This window comes from Erpetoichthys calabaricus, chromosome 4, assembly GCF_900747795.2.
Source record: "Erpetoichthys calabaricus chromosome 4, fErpCal1.3, whole genome shotgun sequence".
In the NCBI taxonomy this organism is placed as follows: Eukaryota; Metazoa; Chordata; class Cladistia; order Polypteriformes; family Polypteridae; genus Erpetoichthys; species Erpetoichthys calabaricus.
This window is the reverse complement of record NC_041397.2, coordinates 473,009-492,730: the sequence shown is the minus strand read 5'-3', so window position 1 is coordinate 492,730 and position 19,722 is coordinate 473,009. Positions and strand designations below refer to the sequence as shown.

Genomic DNA, 19,722 nt, shown 5'->3' with positions numbered 1-19,722 from the left:
GGATTTGCAGTTTTAAACTGTGGAGCAGAGGGGGAAATAAACGGACAGTGTGTCTGTGTGCCAACATTATGGAGGGCCCTGTAGATTAATATCACACACACAGACACACAGACTGAGAGCAGGACCCCATTTATCATCGGCGATCCACTTAACCTGCACGTCTTCAGGCGTCGCCTGTTTAATATTAAAGAAGGTGAAAAACCACAAAATAGACCCCCAAAATGGAGATGATACGACAGGCTGTTGCATCCACAGTGGTTCAGGACGACCACTGAAAGGGAATTAAGGTGTTGGAGGTGCATGGGGGGCCACAGACTGACAGCCAATCAGAGCGCAGCAGACAAAGGTTCAGTTCTCTGGTGGGGAGGAAACCTTATATGGGAAGAAGAAAAAAAAAACCTAAACCCCCCATTTAAAACAAAAGGTATGTTAAATTTGATTGAAAAATAAATGAACAGCTGGTATGCACTGCCAGTCAATAAAAAGAATTGATTTTTCTTATGGGCGGCACGGTGGCGCAGTGGGTAGCGCTGCTGCCTCACAGTTAGGAGACCCATCTGGGTTTGCTTCCCAGGTCCTCCCTGCGTGGAGTTTGCATGTTCTGTGTGGTTTCCTCCCACAGTCCAAAGACATGCAGGTTAGGTGCACTGGTGGTCCTAAATGTGTGTGCCCTGTGGTGGGCTGGCATCCTGCCCGGGGTTTGTTTCCTGCCTTGTTGGCTGGGATTGGCTCCAGCAGACCCCTGTGACCCTGTAGTTAGGATATAGCGGGTTGGATGGTGGATGGATTTTTCTTACTTTTCAATTTTATTGTTTTATACACTCAAGACTGCACTTAAGTGGCATGTGAGATTTCTGTTAAATTCACCAAGTCCGTGCGATGCTCTTAAGATATAATAAAAAACTGAGACTGTAATTAACGTGAGCAACTGTCCTCATATTCGCTATTTTTTAGGTTTTGCAAGAGAGAAGACGGTGAAAGGCACTGCAGATTAGACCAGAACACCTTATTAATCCCAAGGAGAATTGTAGATGCAGCAGAAACACAAAACACAGAAATACAGACACACACAGGACAGATGATACAATCAGTGCTACACAGGGAAGGCGCTATATAATAGACAGACAGGGAAGTGTAAAACACATACACTGACAAGGAAGTTACTTAATAGATAGATGGGCATATCTAACAATATTAGCTATATAACGACTTACACGGTTGCTGTTAATTTTTTAATTCCGCGCTTTAATTAAAAAACGTTCATGAAAATCGCTACGGCCGCCGGCAGGCAGAGAGAGTGGAAAGTCGCAGCACAGCGCCCCCAAAACGGAAGTGGTGGAATATGCATATTGCATCGGTAGTGGTTTAGCGCTACCATACAGCAAAGGATCGAGTCTTAGATAGACTTTATTTTTAAACCAAAAAAGACGTTACATTTTATATGAAAAAAGCCCCATCAGAACATTTCCTTTTTAAAATAGAAAAGTACGTTCAATCAGATATTAAAGTCATATCAATTAAATGAACACTACGTATGCACGGCCAGTCAATCAAAATCATGCCGTTAAATTCCTGCCGAAAGTTACGTTTTTTTTTTGTTTTGTTTTTAAATGGAGCAAAACGCCCCCTTTTATTGGGTAACTGAACAGATTACAATATGCGGGAAGGCTTTCAAGGCAGCTCAGGCCCCTTCTTCGGGCAAGCTGAAGTGTCGAAAATCTTTACTGCATTTAAATGACACGCAAAATGTTTATTACACAAAATTTGTGGGATTTTCTTTTTAAAATACAATAAAAACATTGACTGCAATTCATATGAACTGTTCTTCATAACTGTTCCCGTTTTTGAGAGATAGACGGGAAAGGCACGAGACAGACTGGGCACTGTGTAACAGTAAGGGAGGACGCTATATAAATAGCTATCTAGATAATACGGTTAGAGCGATCTCTCTATTACAGTATTATTTACCATCATTATGTTCTTTACATTACATATTTTAAACTCCACAATTTATGTAAAACACAAATATAAGAAAGGAACTGGTAACGATTCAGACTAAGAACAGCATTGGTGGTTCAGTGGTAGAATTCTCGCCTGCCACGCGGGAGGCCCGGGTTCGATTCCCGGCCAATGCAAATTCAATTTTCGTTTTTTAATAATTTTTTAAACAAGTATTTGCGGAGTTTCGACGTCTCGAATTGCCGCCTCCGTTTCATCTGCAAGCCACTGTAATAACCATTGCAGCTCTTCGGGTGTTCGCTGTAAAATCTTAAAAGCCCCCCCCCGTTTCGAAGCCGCTTCAGTCTTAGGTGGATGGCGGACTTGATCCCATGCTAACAAAGCCAAGGTGTTCGTCGATTGCTTGGTGGGAGCAGAGAGCTCGCCGGGGCAGCATTTTCCACTCTGTAAAGACGCTCGTAATAAGTTCTCCATCGCTTATGACGCGTAGTCGGTGGACGGGGGTGAAGGTCGGGTTGGTGAGCGGAGTGATTGTGGGGGTCTTTCGTAAACCTCACTGGAGGAGAAACGTAGCGGGTGCAGCAACATAAAACAAAGCCCTGCACACTAATGGATGCCTCTGTCCCAAGCATGCTCTTTTCACATGTCCATTCGGGGGTCCTGTCTTATTTTCTATTTATCTTCCTCCTCTGTATAAGAGCTGTTTTTAGGACGTTTAATGTTTCTCTTCACTGTTATGCTGATGACATGCAGGTTGACATTTAAGTTTAAAACTCTTCAAGGAAGCGGCGTAACATCAAAGTTACGCCACAAAGGTTGCTTCGTTTATTTTGGAGGATGAATATTTTCATTATGGTTAACTAATGTGGAACTAAAATGAATAAACTGTAATGTCAAGTTGTACTGCATGCACAGGTCCGATCGGGCCGTGCCGTAAAGTGGATTTTTTTTTGTTGTTAATGTTTTTTTCATTACATGCATGCGGTATGTGTTGTCGCTGTGCGTGTCACACACTTTACGGTGCTGCCCAATCTGTTTAACGCAGGCGTGAACACTTTACGGCATGCTGGGCTTTTAATACGCCTGCGCACGCAGATCGGGTAACGACAGTATTGCAGCAGGCCAGAATAAAATGGGCGTGGCAAAGCTGCGCAAATTTAAACGTCGCGGTCAATCACCTTTTTATTCAGCAAATCGCCAATCGGTGTTATTTGTCATTCACGTTCCACTTTAGCCAATTCCCTTATGGATATGTAAAAAGGAGGGTGGGAGTAATTTCTAATGGTGGACGGTAAATTTAAAGTGACTGTAAGAGACGGGGTGTATATTCGTAAAACACATCTGCCACGGTAGTCTACTGGTGCCACTATCTCACACTATAGCACTCTGTTAAGTGGATTATTAGGACTGCAGTGTATTTTCACCACCGTCATTTATGATTAGCAGTTCTGAAAAATAATGATAATAAAAGTTTGGATATGAGATATTTACTGTTACTAAACAACAATGAACATATGAATACAAATTTGAGTCCGCCTAATTTTAATGGATTGACGTACTCTTCTTGATTAAATCAGTCAGATTAAAACAAATGTTTAACTGTTGTTGTTTACTAGGCTATCCAAATGAAATAGTCGCCTACATTTAACAAGTCACACTAAAGACGGACTATAAACGGATTACAATTTTAAACTCTGAATAAATTGTTTTACTTCTATAATACCCTAAAATGTGTTTTATTACTTTCATTACTATGTATCCTAAATATAATACCCTAAAATGTGTTTTATTACTTTCATTACTATGTATCCACGTTTATTTATTTAGGTATTCTTAATATTCCATTGTCCCCCCGTCTGCCCACAGATCAGCCTCAGTTCTTCCTTTGCTGATGTCTGTCACATATTCTGCGGTCTTCATGTCTGTTCTCATCACACCAGCAGCTCAGTGAGTTTCTTGTCTGTGGATCTCGTAGTCAAGTTTGTTTTTAGCTGTATTATGATTACAGAATTTCACAAATCACATACTTGACACTCTCACGTTCATGTATCAGGGAACAGACAACATTAAGAAAGCTGGCAATAAAATTGTGACTTTAAAGAATCCATTGGCTGTCTCTACATGTTATCAATGTTAAATATAAGAAACACAGTTATCATAGTGCTAATAGTAAACTTTCAATCATTATTTTATAAAGAAATTTATTATGTTAAACGATCTGTGAAGTGCAAATATTATGCCTTTAAAAGAGTAATCCCCTCCTTTAACCGCCACCTTATCGTGGTGGAGGGGTTTGCGTGTCCCAATGATCCTAGGAGCTCTGTTGTCCAGGGCTTTATGCCCCTGGTAGGGCCATCCAAGGCAAACTGGTCCTAGGTGAGGGATGAGACAAAGTGAGGTTCAACATAACCTCCTATGATGAATAAAAAATTTGGACGGCGTTTTCCCTCGCCTGGACGCGGGTCACCGGGGCCCCCCTCTGGAGACTGGGGCTCGATGGCAAGCGCCTGGTGGCCGGGCTTACACCCATGGGGCTCGGCCGGGCACAGCCCAAAGAGGCAACGTGGGTCCCCCTTCCCATGGGCTCACCACCTATGGGAGGGGCCAAGGAGGTCGGGTGCAGTGTGAGTTGGGTGGTGGCCGAAGGCGGGGACCTTGGCGGTCCGATCCTCGGCTACAGAAGCTGGCTCTTGGGACGTGGAATGTCACCTCTCTGAAGGGGAAGGAGCCTGAGCTAGTGCACGAGGTCGAGAGGTTCCGGCTAGATATAGTCAGGCTCACCTCAACGCACAGCTTGGACTCTGGAACCAATCTCCTTGAGAGGGGCTGGACTCTCTACCACTCTGGAGTTGCCCCCGGTGAGAGGCGCAGAGCGGGTGTGGGTATACTTATTGCCCCCCGACTTGGAGCCTGTACATTGGGGTTTACCCCGGTGGATGAGAGGGTAGCCTCCCTTCGCTTTCGCCGGTAGTGACCGAAAGAACGAGATCGCGAATACAAACGGCTGAAATGAGTTTCCTCCGCAGGGTGTCTGGGCTCTCCATTAAAGATAGGGTGAGAAGCTCAGAGTAGAGCCGCTGCTCCTCCGCATCGAGAGGAGTCAGATGAGGTGGCTCGGGCATCTGATCAGGATGCCTCCTGGACGCCTCCCTGGTGAGGTGTTCCGGGCACGTCCAACTGGGAGGAGGCCCCGGGGAAGACCCAGGACACGCTGGAGGGACTATGTCTCTCGACTGGCCTGGGAACGCCTTGGGATTCTCCCGGAAGAGCTAGAAGAAGTGGCCGGGGAGAGGGAAGTCTGGGCATCTCTGCTCAAGCTGCTGCCCTCGCGACCCGATCTCTCGGATAAGCAGAAAAGGATGGATGGATGGATGGATAAAAGAGTAATAATTTTTCAGTTTTTGTGACTGTGCACCTGTTAATCAGGGTATTCAATTATTTGACTTAATTGAACCTTTATTACTTTTGGGATTTTTACTACCTCTTTAAGATAATCAAATACATGTTTATTATAATGCATGTCACTTATATAAAAGTTACCTTTAGAGATTGAAACTTGACAGATGTTTGTTTGTAGTTCATATCTCATTTATCCTCCATTTGACTCCATCAGGTCCTAGTGGTGTCCTAAACACATCGGCCTGACTTTAGTGTCTCTGATAGAGATGGCAGATATTTCAGCTGGGCATCATCCTATATGACTACCCAAGCAAACGGCATATTAAGAGCACACCCAGCAGGTCTACTCCAGTAGAAGTGACCAGATGGCCCTGACATAACACCCTGTACAGCTGTAAGCGACTCCACTTTACTGGTCATTTTAGCACACGCTACACTGAGGCTGTCAAGTCACAGCCATTAAATAATTCAATCTGAACAGCTGGGATTTTATTTTGGCAATGATATTTCTGGTAAGGCATTTTATATTCTCATTTGTCATAGGTTTATACTGACAAACTGGTTTACATCAATGTAGTTTTCTATAGGATAAATATATATATATATATAGAGTGCATCCAGAAAGTATTCCCAGCGCTTCATCACTTTTTCCACATTTTCTTATGTTACAGCCTTATTCCAAAATTGATTAAATTCATTTTTTTCCTCAGAATTCTACACACAACACCCCATAATGACAACGTGAAAAAAGTTTACTTGAGGTTTTTGCAAATTTATTAAAAATAAAAAAATTAAGAAAGCACATGTCCATAAGTATTCACAGCCTTTGCCATGAAGCTCCAAATTGAGCTCAGGTGCATCCTGTTTCCCCTGATCATCCTTGAGATGTTTCTGCAGCTTCATTGGAGTCCACCTGTGGTAAATTCAGTTGACTGGACCTGATTTGGAAAGGCACACACCTGTCTATAGAAGGTCCACAGTTGACAGTTCATGTCAGAGCACAAACCAAGCATGAAGTCAAAGGAATTGTCTGTAGACCTCCGAGACAGGATTGTCTTGAGGCACAAATCTGGGGAAGGTTACAGAAAAATTTCTGCTGCTTTGAAGGTCCCAATGAGCACAGTGGCCTCCATCATCCGTAAGTGGAAGAAGTTCGAAACCACCAGGACTCTTCCTAGAGCTGGCCGGCCATCTAAACTGAGCGATCGGGGGAGAAGGGCCTTAGTCAGGGAGGTGACCAAGAACCCGATGGTCACTCTGTCAGAGCTCCTCTGTGGAGAGAGGAGAACCTTCCAGAAGTACAACCATCTCTGCAGCAATCCACCAATCAGGCCTGTATGGTAGAGTGGCCAGACAGAAGCCACTCCTTAGTAAAAGGCACATGGCAGCCCACCTGGAGTTTGCCAAAAGGCACCTGAAGGACTCTCAGACCATGAGAAAGAAAATTCTCTGGTCTGATGAGACAAAGATTGAACTTTTTGGTGTGAATGCCAGGAGTCACATTTGGAGGAAACCTGGCACCATCCCTACAGTGAAGCATGGTGGTGGCAGCATCATGCTGTGGGGAACTGGGAGACTACTCAGGATAAAGGGAAAGATGACTGCAGCAATGTACAGAGACATCCTGGATGAAAACCTGCTCCAGAGCGCTCTTGACCTCAGACTGGGGCGACGGTTCATCTTTCAGCAGGACAACGACCCTAAGCACACAGCCAAGATATCAAAGGAGTGGCTTCAGGACAACTCTGTGAATGTCCTTGAGTGGCCCAGCCAGAGCCCAGACTTGAATCTGATTGAACATCTCTGGAGAGATCTTAAAATGGCTGTGCACCGATGCTTCCCATCCAACCTGATGGAGCTTGAGAGGTGCTGCAAAGAGGAATGGGCCAAACTGGCCAAGGATAGGTGTGCCAAGGTTGTGGCATCATACTCAACAAGACTTGAGGCTGGAATTGCTGCCAAAGGGGCATCGACAAAGTATTGAGCAAAGGCTGTGAATACTTATGGACATGGGATTTCTCAGTTTTTTTTATTTTTAATAAATTTGCAAAAACCTCAAGTAAACTTTTTTCACGTTGTCATTATGGGGTGTTGTGTGTAGAATTCTGAGGAAAAAAATGAATTGAATCCATTTTGGAATAAGGCTGTAACATAACAAAATGTGGAAAAAGTGATGAAGCGCTGGGAATACTTTCTGGATGCAGTGTATATATAAAAACACAGCCACATACTTAATGGCAAGACTTTAGAATAACAAGGTTCTAGCTCCGAGTCCTGGTTTTAGAATACTGAGCTTCAAAAGTTTTCACTCTCCATGTATCAGGTGTATACAATCCAGGAGACAGAGCTGGAGGTGGCAGAGTTCAAGATGCTAAGATGTGCATTGGGTGTGATGAGGATGGACAGACAGATTAGAAATGAGGACATGAGAGGGTCAGCTCAGGTTGGGAGACAAAGTCAGAGAGGAGAGATTGCGTTGGTTTGGACATGTGCAGAGGAGAGATGAGGGGTAAATTGGGAGAAGATTGTTAAAGAGAGAGCTGGCAGGTAAGAGGACGGCCTAAGAGAAGGTTTATGGACGTGGTGAGAGAAGACATGCAGGTGATGGTGTGACAGAGGACAGAAAGATATGGAAGAAGATGATCCACTGTGACAACCCTAACAGGAGCAGCGAAAGAAGAAGAAGTTCAATCCTTTTCCTTTAATTTTGTTCCTATATGTAAAAGATGCATTTCTAGTTAAAAAGGTATGTTTTATTGTTGTGGACTATGTTTGGAAGTGAACAGCACAATCTTGATGAGGATGCTCAGTTTCCAAGCTGTTTTATCTCGTGGGATTACCGGCGAGTCCAGCAGAATGCCATGTGTAGGCCATGTAGATACAAGCGGAGGCTCTGCTCAAATCTATCAGTTCTAGTTGTGTTAATACGTGAGGTGACTGGCCAGCACAAATTAAAACATTGTCTGTATTGTCACTAGCAAAAATGAGATGTTATTAATAAGTATTCAGTAGAAATTGTACAATCATTTCAAGAAATAGTTACAATTAAAAATAATGACGGGTCAGTTGAATTGAAAGAAAGAATGTACAAAGAAGATTAATTTAACAAACAGACTGACTGGGGAATATACTGAAGCTGAAGTATTAAAACTGCAGCAGGCCCACTTCTGTATTTTATATATAAATAAAAGAACAATGTAATGGGGATAGACATGTTCACTTGTAATGTACAAAAAAGGAATAAAACTGTACAATGCAGTTATAAAAAATAAGGAAAAAATGCAGATGGCATGAATTGGCTAAAAACAGATACACAGACGATTTCAAATATTCAAAACTTAATCAACAAAGTGTCCTTTATTATTTACATCAATAGTTAAATCAAATCTACACAACTCTATTTATTATGTACAGTCAGTTTAATACTAAAAATTAAAAAGGCCAAAGACCAGTAAAGCCAGTGAGGTGTTTATTAGAGGAGGCGTTGAGATGGAATCCCAAGTTGAGACGCCTCAGTGATGCTGATCTTGTACTGCAACAGTTAGAAGCTCAAGTACAGAATGTCAAACTCTTCTCTCTCACTTAAACAAAAACAGATTTACTTTTACTAATACTAGAAGCGTATTAATGCGTATTTTACATTTCACTTTAAACATTTATATTTACATTTCTATGTATTTAGTTTATATTCTTGTCTAAAATCACTACAAGTAAAATGGTATTCTAATTAACAGAAGAATGGTGCTGATAAGAAAAAGAAAGGACCGTCTGCTCCCAGCACCACATGACGTTCCACTCACCATCTGCTGGTCCATCAATGAACAGACCTTCTGTCTCTGGTAGAGAAATCCTCTCAACTGTTCCTAGAGCTTCAGCACATCCAGAATGATGTGAACTCTGTAGATCTTTTCAGAAGTGCCTACAGCTCTTGACAGCACATCATCAGGTAGTTGTAGAGGCCATCTGTCAGCTCCTCATCTTCTACTGCATAGGTCATTACCTGGTGACCTTTAGGATCTTCATCATTTTTAAACCATTTGGATGACACCTTTCCAGATACAACAGCCTGTTGGACAAGCAAATACAAGAGTTTGGTACTATAAAGGCATTGAAGCTCTTTGCTGCTAGATAGATTGCAATAACAACGTTTTACTTGTTATCTGAGCTAAGTTACCAGCAAGTGATCATCTGCTCCATGGCCCTTTATGATGAACTCCAACAGTTTTTCATGTTGAGTCCTCCTGGAGGTCCCGCTGATCTCTGCAGCCTCATAAACCCGAGCCCCTTGTTCTCAAGTCCACTGCCTCACTTCAGCAACACAGCCAGCCTGCTCTCGTACACGGTGGACACACAAATAAAACATCAAATTGTCACATGGAGTGTTTGTCTTGTGCAAGCTGTCTGGTTTTGGTCTGAACACTTCTGTTTCCTCAGAAAAGTGGACACATTGGAATAGAGTTCAAACTGTGAGAACTCCTCTGTGTGGTTCACTATTTAAAACTCTCATTGGTGGTTATCTCAATAGATTTTTAGAATACATCCATTACATCAGAGTATTACACCAATCTGGACAATACCTAAAGTAATATGCAAGTCACAGAAAAGCTTTGCAGATACATTTATTCTATCATAAAATAACAATCTAAAACACTCCACAGGTGACAACTTCTCCTTGACAAAGCTCATGACAATCCTTCATGCCACGCTCAACTTTAAGGTTTTTGCTCGAGTCAAACGGAGTGTGAAACTATGGTGGTAGACTAAGTTTGACATTAACACCTTGGTGTGGCTGTATCTGTTATTCCTCAAGGAGATCACTGCTGCCATGGTCCTCTTGGTCCTGACTTTTAGACATTAAAATATTGATGTTATCCAGTAGATGTTTACCTGCACATAGCAGAACACACACACACACTGGTGTATTTAAAGTTACACTATTGAGTATTTCAAATTCCAGGTTTATTTAAACTGACTGTTTTCCCCAGTTGGATGTGAGGAGTCACCTTAGATTGTCCAAGACTCCAAAAAGGAGCAGCACCTAAAGCACAGTGCCTGGCCCAGCAGTCAGTAATGGCACCCTCAGAACAAGTACCAGCAACTGTAAGGAATTCTGAAAAGGCACCGGTCATCTGGCACCCACTAAACCAGACCAGAGGAGCTGGCCACATAAAATTAGGGAACAACAGTTTAAATTGAAAACGGAAATTCTAAATGTTTACCACCCATAAGAGCAGATCTCCAGAAGAAGTAAGCAGCACCACTTTCTAATGGCTGGCATGTCATCCTAAGGTAAAAAAAGGATATATACAGTGCCCACCACTATTAATGGCACCCCTTGTAAAAATTAGTAAGAAGGATTAGAAAATAAATCTCTGTTTGCTGAACAACCGTCATCTTGCACTGAAAAAATCAGAAACATCTGACTTTTAATGGAAACAATTTCATTCAAAGAAAACAAACTCTCATCAAGAAATAAACATTTTTTTCCTAACCCTTCTTACTAATTTTTACAAGGGGTGCCAATAATAGTAGAGGGTACAGTTAAAAGCATGCCACACATGAAGAATGAATAAATGAATGAATTATAGATATTTATTATCAGCATCTTTTAAAAGACAGAGCAGTCAAATCAAAGGGTTCCTCCATATTCTCATAACTCACATACTGACAGAGGACAAGAGCTAAAGTAATGAAATCTTAAACAATCTAAACACAAATGTAAAGTTACATAAAGACTATAATTAAATATTCAAACACCATCAACGTTTCTATTCTATGGAAGCTCAGAACCGCACAGTGAAAAAAAATTATGGGATAACCCTCATCTCGTACGTACAAGATGTTTGCACGTGCATACGAGATAATGTTAGATTCAAATATTACACAAGTGCGCTTCGCGGCTACCTAATGATGCTTTTACCAAGGCTTCGGCGTGACGTCACTTCCAGCTCTAGTAGCGCGGCGATATAAAAAAAGCAGATGGCTGGGCTTTAATTTATTAAAGGAGTATGGGATGGTTGGAGATGGATTTAACAGCAGCCTTCAGTACCTGTGACGTACGTCAGGTAAGTCGGATGTTTTCCTCACACAGTTACAGTCCACAGAAATGGATATTGGCAAGTTTATAAAAGCAGCTATGCAGTCAAGCCCAGATCGTTAAATCCGCGAAGCAGCACCGCTAACCACTGCACTAATTTATAGTAAAAGGAAATGACATTAGTTAGCCATCTACTTACTAGCCCGCAGCTTCTTATTCACACAAGTTACGAAAGGAATTCATATTTCACGTATTGAGTACATGTGAAGTTTACACAGTCCAATGTGGGTTCACTAATTTAATCCACTGGCACACTGGGTCATCAGTTGCACTGTGCAAAACGACCTGCGATCTTTAAAGTACAGCTGAGATCTAAATCGTGTTGCTGCCGTTTTTATTGTCACGTTTTTGACAGGATGGATCCCCAAGTTAAATTGCACTTGGTATATTAATAGGCTAACTTATCATGTCATCGTGTTTACGGTATTAGGATAAAGAAAAGACACCTTCTTTTAGTTTTATTACAGTTGTGCTTGAAAGTTGGTGAACCCTTTAGAATTTTCTATATTTCTGCATAAATATGACTTAAAACCATCAGATTTTCACTCAAGTCCTAAAAGTAGATAAAGAGAAACCAGTTAAACAAATGAGACAAAAATATTATACTTGGTCATTTATTTATTAAGGAAAATGATCGAATATTATACATAAAGACATAGAAAACTGTGCAAATTTCAAAGTATTCATTTCGAAGCACACTTCCTTCCATTGTCAAAAATCATGAGCAATTAGTTTTGACGCTTCTTCTTTTGATTAATGGAGTTTTGTCGCTTGGTACATCCATTCATTTCCCAGCCAACACTGGGCACAAGGCAGGAACTAATCCCAGGCAGGGTGCCAACCCACCGCAGGACACACACAAACACACCCACTAGGGCCAATTTAGAATCGCCAATCCACCTAACCAGCCTGTCTTTGGACTGTGGGAGGAAACCCACGCAGACACGGGGAGAACATGCAAACTCCACGCAGGGAGGACCCGGGAAGCGAACCCAGGTCTCCCAACTGCGAGGCAGCAGCGCTACCCACTGCGCCACCGTGCCGCCCTGCTTGGTACAATGGCAGGTTATTTAAAGAGGAAACTCTATAAGGCGGAACCTCAAAGAGGTAGGGATCACGAACTGTGAAACAATTGGTTGAAGTTGGGTGGTTCTAGAGGCGGGCTAACTGTCAATCACATAAGACTACAGCAAATCATATTGTGGTAATTCAGAACTTCAACGAATGAGATGAGACGAGAGCGGCATGCTGATAAAGAAACTGTACGACAATCAAAAACTCACCTGTCCAATTATCAGCATTTGAAGTTGTCTATCAAGTGTAACATCACGGCGGCCAAAGCTCTGCTCTTTCTAAAAGTGACAGACTGGACGTTTGAACACTCGGAACGAATCACAACGTGCACATCTCATTGAGAGACAAGAAGAAGGTACTGGAAGAGCAGCACACAGGGACAAACCCACAGCCATTTAAAGGAAACCTTCCCTGGAGTTTAACAGCTCGACATCAGCCCTTGTAACAAAGACGGACTCGATTACCGAGTGAAAACCTGACACTTCTGTCACGTTTGTTCTACGGTGCCAATTGTGGCACTCAATTCCTTTATAGAATTTCATTGAAAAAATGGCATTTGCAATTTTGCATTTAACTATTTCTCTGCTGAGTTTACACAAAATTATGTTTCAGAATTGAAATAATAAACCCACCATTGCAGCCTTAGTGCATTCAGGGTTTAATCAGAAAGTGAACTTCTAGCAATAAAAGTGCATGGCAGTGCCCCGTGCTTTGCTGTTGATGAAGGGCCCTTCACTAAACTACAAGTTGAAATCGACAAGGTGTGCTCTGCTTAAATTGTGTCAAGCATTTCATAGACACGCACAGAGTAAACGGGTTTGAAATGTCATTGTCATCGTATAAAGTACAGTGCGCCATTGTCGTGGAGTGTGTGTGTAAAGGCTGTGACTTCTGATAAATCAAATGTTTTATTACAATGTGTATTCTTATGTTTTGTAATTCACAGCAGATACCGTATACAGTATTTTAGGACATTTATAATTTAGGTTCCCACTTTCTCTTTTTTCTTTAAGTAAATTGTATTGCTTAAGTCATTTTTCTATGTGTGATACGTTATTCTTATGTAAATATTAGACTATGTAATCATAATTCTTCTTAAGTACATTTTTTGCTTTATTTGTTTATTTATTTTAGCCAGACAACTTAATGCTGATTGATGCCCTGTGCTCAGTGTATTTAAATGCTATATGAAGACACCTGAGCAGACTGAGTGTCATGTATGGTGATGAATCCCCATATAGAAGAAGAAGAACAGAAACAATATGACAAAGGAGAGGAGGCCATTCACTCCATCGGTCACTCGTGTGTTTAGCTAATGGCTAAGCTGTCCCCATATCTTGTCAAGGCCCCCACGAGTACCTGTTTGCAGGAGGGGCCCGACAGCGCCTGTTCTCTCCCAGAGCCCACTCACAAGCCCCAAGATGTCGGAGTTTAGATGAGAATTTGGATAACGTAATGTCACCTGCTCAAGGTGGACTTACTGTCAGTTATGATCCTGGTTATATCATACATCCAAAAAATGCCGTCATTCAATGAAATGTGTAAATAAAGGGTTATATTATAGTCCACGTATATTTTAAATAATTCTTTCCTTGTCCCGTATTGAAATGTTTCTGTGGAGACTGTTAACAGTCAGAATAGAATTAAAATTTGAACAAATTATGCGTGTAACCTGATTATTAATAAAATGTGTTCATTTCCTCCCAAGATAAAATATTCAAAGTGTTAATTCATTTTTAAATTACAAAACAGATCTATACTTTAGTTTACCAAAATAAAATCTATTACAGAGCAAGCCAATCTGGACTTTCTTACCTTGTATTACAGTATATTGATATTAAACCTCTTTAATTCTATATATATTAAGACCTAGAAATTCATTTGTTAACCAATAAAAACATAGCACGTGTTTAGCTTTAGTCACCTTTTGAAGCTCTCTCCCAATAATAATATAAAATAATTAAAATGCTAACAACATGCTATAGATATTAACTGGTGAAACACTGAATTTCAATTAGGTAATTGGTACTGGCCAAATACCACATGCTGTTTTTGTTGTGTAAATCGTCATTTTTTCAAGGCACTTTTTTTATATAAAAATATTTGATTTTAGTTGTCAGAAGTGCCCAAATATGTTGTTTTCAATAAAAAGTGTTGGACTTGCTTAATTAAAACAGCAAAACGAAAACTGTTTATTATTCAAACATTACAGAATGTCAATAGAATACAATATAAAAAAAACACCACCACCACTTAAATAGATCAACTCTATAAAATAAGTACATATATATATATATATACACACACACATATTTTATATATATATATATATAATCTAACAGCAGCAAATCTTGGCTCACTACAAAGCTCAAGCAGCTTCGTCAAGCTACAGAAGCGTTTTTAGCCAATGGCCCTACATCAGCGTGGAAAAGACCACAAAATATTCCAAGTTACAGGACACCATCCACCCACATTACTGTAAATCACCTGCTGGCTGACAAGTTGACTGTTTTTACCACAGGTTTGAGAAGCCCAGAGTACAACTGACATTATCTCCAGCCCTCTCAGTGTACGACTCTCCTCATCACACATTCTCCCACTTAACTGCATTAAACATCTCTCGCCTGTTCAACTTCTTCCATTATAAATCAATAAAATGCCAAAACAGGCAGATAGAAGAAGAGTTTTGTTCTTTTTAATCTGAGGTATGTGATTAACTGTGGTGTGCATGTCAATAATGGAACTTATAACTGATGAGTCATCAAAACCAGAGTCAAATTCCTTGTATGTCAGCATACTTGGCCAATAAAATCTGGTTCTGAGAGATTATATTTATATAAAATAAACACACACACAAATTAAGCCTTTGTCAGAGATGTTTCCTAAAAATAGACTACAGCGGAGACCAAACCTACACGTCATGGCAGAAAGCAGAAATGGACGCAGTGGATTGGACTCGGATATTCAAGGCTGGCTTTTTAACGAGGGCAAATCTCTTTGTCAAAAAACGGTGGGAATTAAAGTGGGCCGATTTGGATTTAACTCTTTAGATGCAGGTTAAACCCCACAGTCCAGCGGTGTAAATAAGCGAGTGCGCCAATCGTTGTGTCTTTCTGGATGAGCTCATGCCAGGGGTCAGTTTGCCTACAGTAAGTCTTTAGTGAGCATATGGAGGGTCTCTATGAACAATCTCCTCTATTCTCCAGTTTGTGATCAGCTCTTATGAAAGCTGTGGAAACAGTGGAGAGGATTTTTCTAGCAGAGGCAGAGATGATGTTAATGGATGGCCCAGTATGCACTCAGAGGAACAGTTGTGTTCAGAATAATAGCAGTTTGTTTAAAATAGTGAATAAAACTCAAACTGCTTATAATAGCTTTTATTTTCATACACACAAATGCATTGGGAACACTGCACATTCAATTCCAAATGAAAACATGAAGAAAAATCTACCAAATCTGTGCTATTCCTTTACAGAAACTAAAGAAAAGGAATATCAGGCTGTTCAAAATAATAGCAGTGCGGAGTTCAATTAGTGAGGTCATTCATTCTGCGTCAGTCACAGCCCTTATTTATGGCAGGAAGGCAGCAAAGGTCGTACAGGCTGGTTATGGTGCATCTCTCTCTGAAAATCACAGTAAAATGGGTCGTTCCAGACACTGTTCAGAACAGCATACTTTGATTAAAAAGTTGATATTTGAGTAAAAAACATATAAAGAAGTGTAGAAAATGATAGGCTGCTCAGCTAAAATGATCACAAATGCTTTAAAATGGCAACCAAAACCTGAAAGATGTGGAAGGATACAGAAAACTACCATTTGAAAGAATTCGAAAGAATACTCATCACCTGAAAAATGTAACTCCATTCGAATGAAGGGGAACTGAAATAAAATATGATTCGTGTCTGTGAACTTTATAAGCTTTTTGTAAGTACTGATGAAAAAGGCAGTAAAGATTTTCGTTTTCAGTTGCAATATAACCTTTGTAATTTTGTTTTTTTAAAGGTAAACGTCACAGAATGTTCTGCATTAGAGTTAACAGATTACTGGATACACGTCATTATTGTCGTAACATTCCATTAGCATTTGCTGGTATGTTTTTTAAAACATTTGTCCACATTTTTTAATCTTAAAGAGTGAACTGCAGGCTAACAAATAAGCAAAACAAAGTAATCTACTGTTGAATTAGGAACAGAATTAGGAGTGCAGGCCTGACACTAGACTGGTGTAAAGTGTGCCATCAAACTATTTTATTATTACCACAGAGTTTATCCAATATATAGTTAACACATACATAAGGATGAATTACACACAACAACAGCAGCAGCTAAGTTATGACAAGAAAGAGGGATGCAAAGAACAGCATTACAGACTGTTAATAAAACACCCCAGAATCTTGGATGTTTTCATTGCTTTAGTGTTTTTTTAGGTTGACTTTCTCGTATCCATAGTATAGGGAAAGTGTAGGAATCGTGAAAAAATTTGACATCGAGATTTGTTTGAATCTTGATCCTTAGACCTTCCCAAATCTGAATAAACCATTTTTGAAATGTCTGTCTGTAACTTGAAAACGCTTTGCCTTTCGGTCAATGAGATTTTGTATACCTGCTTTATATCAAAAATAAGGAATCCTATCAACTTTGAGACCACATTCCGGTGACTGGAAGTAGTACTTTACTTGGAAAAAAAAAATCTGAAATGTGTTCAGGTAAACTGTGGGTATAAATAAAGATACAATTCAAAATTTTGTTAGTAGTTATGAAATTTGAGAAAAATCATGCAACAAGAAGTGATACTTTATCTGTAATTATAACCATAGTGTACTTGAAACTTTGCAAAGTATTCAGTTATAATATTGAAATTTTGTATAACAACTTCTAATGATAAAAAACAAACAGATATGTAATTTGAGAAAAGTTACTCAACCGGAAGTATTTTATTTAAACAACCATCCAAATGTTTTCATGCACCCTACAGTTTTGAATAGAGTCACTTAATTGAAAGTCTATATAGATATTTAAAATGATGAGAAAAAAAATTGATATGAAATTTGAGCGATAGTAACCCAATGTCTACTGTATGTACAATTTACTTGTGTCGCCCAAACTCACACAAGACGTGTTACGTCACAATGGGCTTTAACAGGCCCTGCCTTTTGACAGCCCCCCAGTCTTGACTCTCTAAGAAGAGGACGGTCTTGTAGGGAAAAAAATGGAAGAAACCTTGGGAAAGACGTTTCAAAGAGAGACCCCTTTATAGGTAGGCTGGGCGTGCAGGGGGTGTACTGGCCGTGTATCAATATGGGGGAATAAAACCATTCCCATGAGATGAGGAGTCTGTCTGCCTACAAACGACGCTGCTGGGAATTTCACTGCACTCGGCTCACGTGGCGTTAATCATAATCTGAAGTAGTTCATGTTGTTTTAATTCTGCTCAGTTACTTTAGAACATTTTATTTTACTGCTGTTAAATTCTGTTCAATTTTATCATCTTTAAAAATAAGTTTGGTTTCACAGACACCACGATATAACATTAAAAACACATCACAAAAAACAACCTTATTACAAATAAACATCTTAATACATAATTTGCCTTCCTCCTCACTCACTCACTCACGTCCGTCCAAAGCCGAATGCGCAGTCTCCTTCTGCACATCCAACCCCAACATCGCGGCAGGCGGCAGATTTAGCCTACGCATTATACAACTTCAACAGGTACATTCATGACTTAAACATTTCAAAGTTTGTCTCACTTCCAACTTAAACAAATGCCTCCAAACAGAAAATTTGCTTCATCAGACGAATAGCACGAACATGAGAGACTGAAAAATGTAGTCTACAGAGAGATTTTACAACTTTAGTTGCATACTGACAGGCCTCCAGTATACAAACAAAAAACGTTGTCACAGATAGCATGTATTTAAGTGCACAGTATTTTTTGCCGTGATAAAGTCATACATATCCCAAAGCTCTTAGTTAATTATCATTACTTACATCACTTTCTTATTTATTTCTTACTTATCATTTGTTCTTCATACACTGCTGACACAAACTCGTGCCCGTTTCATCTTACGTTGTCGAAACGTCCTTTTTGTCTAGTAATAAATAAGGCAGCAAGCACTTGCTGTAAAAACTTCGATCAAACATGTCACACATAAAAATTAAATTGACTTTTAGATTTGACTAATGATTGATTCAAGTGATGACAGTTCACTCACTTAATTCAGGTCTGTGGGTGTAAAGTTAGATAGATAGATAGATAGATAGATAGATAGATACTTTATTAATCCCAAGGGGAAATTCACATACTCCAGAAGCACCTTACTGACACAAAAAACAGGATTAAATTAAAGATTGATAATAATGCGGGTAAAAACAGACAATAACTTTATATAATGTTAACGTTTACCCCCCTGGGTGGAATTGAAGAGTCGCATAGTTTGGGGGAGGAACGATCTTCTCAGTCTATCAGTGGAGCAGGACGGTGACAGCAGTCTGTCACTGAAGCTGCTCCTCTGTCTAGTGATGACACTGTTTAGTGGATGCAGTGGATTTTCCATAATTGATAGGAGCCTGCTGAGCGCCTGTCGCTCTGCCACGGATGTCAAACTGTCCAGCTCTGCCTACAATAGAGCCTGCCTTCCTCACCAGTTTGTCCAGGCGTGAGGCGTCCTTCTTCTTTATGCTGCCTCCCCAGCACACCACTGCGTAGAAGAGGACGCTCGCCACAACCGTCTGATAGAACATCTGCAGCATCTTATTGCAGATGTTGAAGGATGCCAGCCTTCTAAGGAAGTATAACCGGCTCTGTCCTTTCTTGCACAGAGCATCAGTATTGGCAATCCAGTCTAATTTATCATCCAGCTGCACTCCCAGGTATTTATAGGTCTGCACCATCTGCACACAGTCACCTCTGATGATCACGGGGTCCATGAGGGGTCTGGGCCTCCTAAAATCCACCACCAGCTCCTTGGTGAACTTTTCTGTAAGATTAATAGCCGTTGGAATGAAGGAGGATTTGAATCTGTGGCTTGTTTTAACTTATCTATTAAGCCAATAAAACTGAACTGAATTTAACAGCTGTAAAATAAAATATTCTGCAGTACCTGAGCAGAATTTAAACAGCATGAAATAGGTCAGTTTATGATGAATACCATGTGGACAGGGGGCAGTGATATTCTTTCTTATAAGTTTAAT

The 19,722-nt window shown here is 40.4% G+C and overlaps 1 non-coding gene across 1 annotated transcript; it reads left to right on the top strand.

Moving 5' to 3' along the window:
• Positions 1–2,064: 2,064 nt before the first annotated feature.
• On the top strand, positions 2,065–2,135 carry trnag-gcc (transfer RNA glycine (anticodon GCC)). Its single transcript has one exon. It is a non-coding gene; the product is annotated as a tRNA-Gly (tRNA).
• Positions 2,136–19,722: the final 17,587 nt, after the last annotated feature.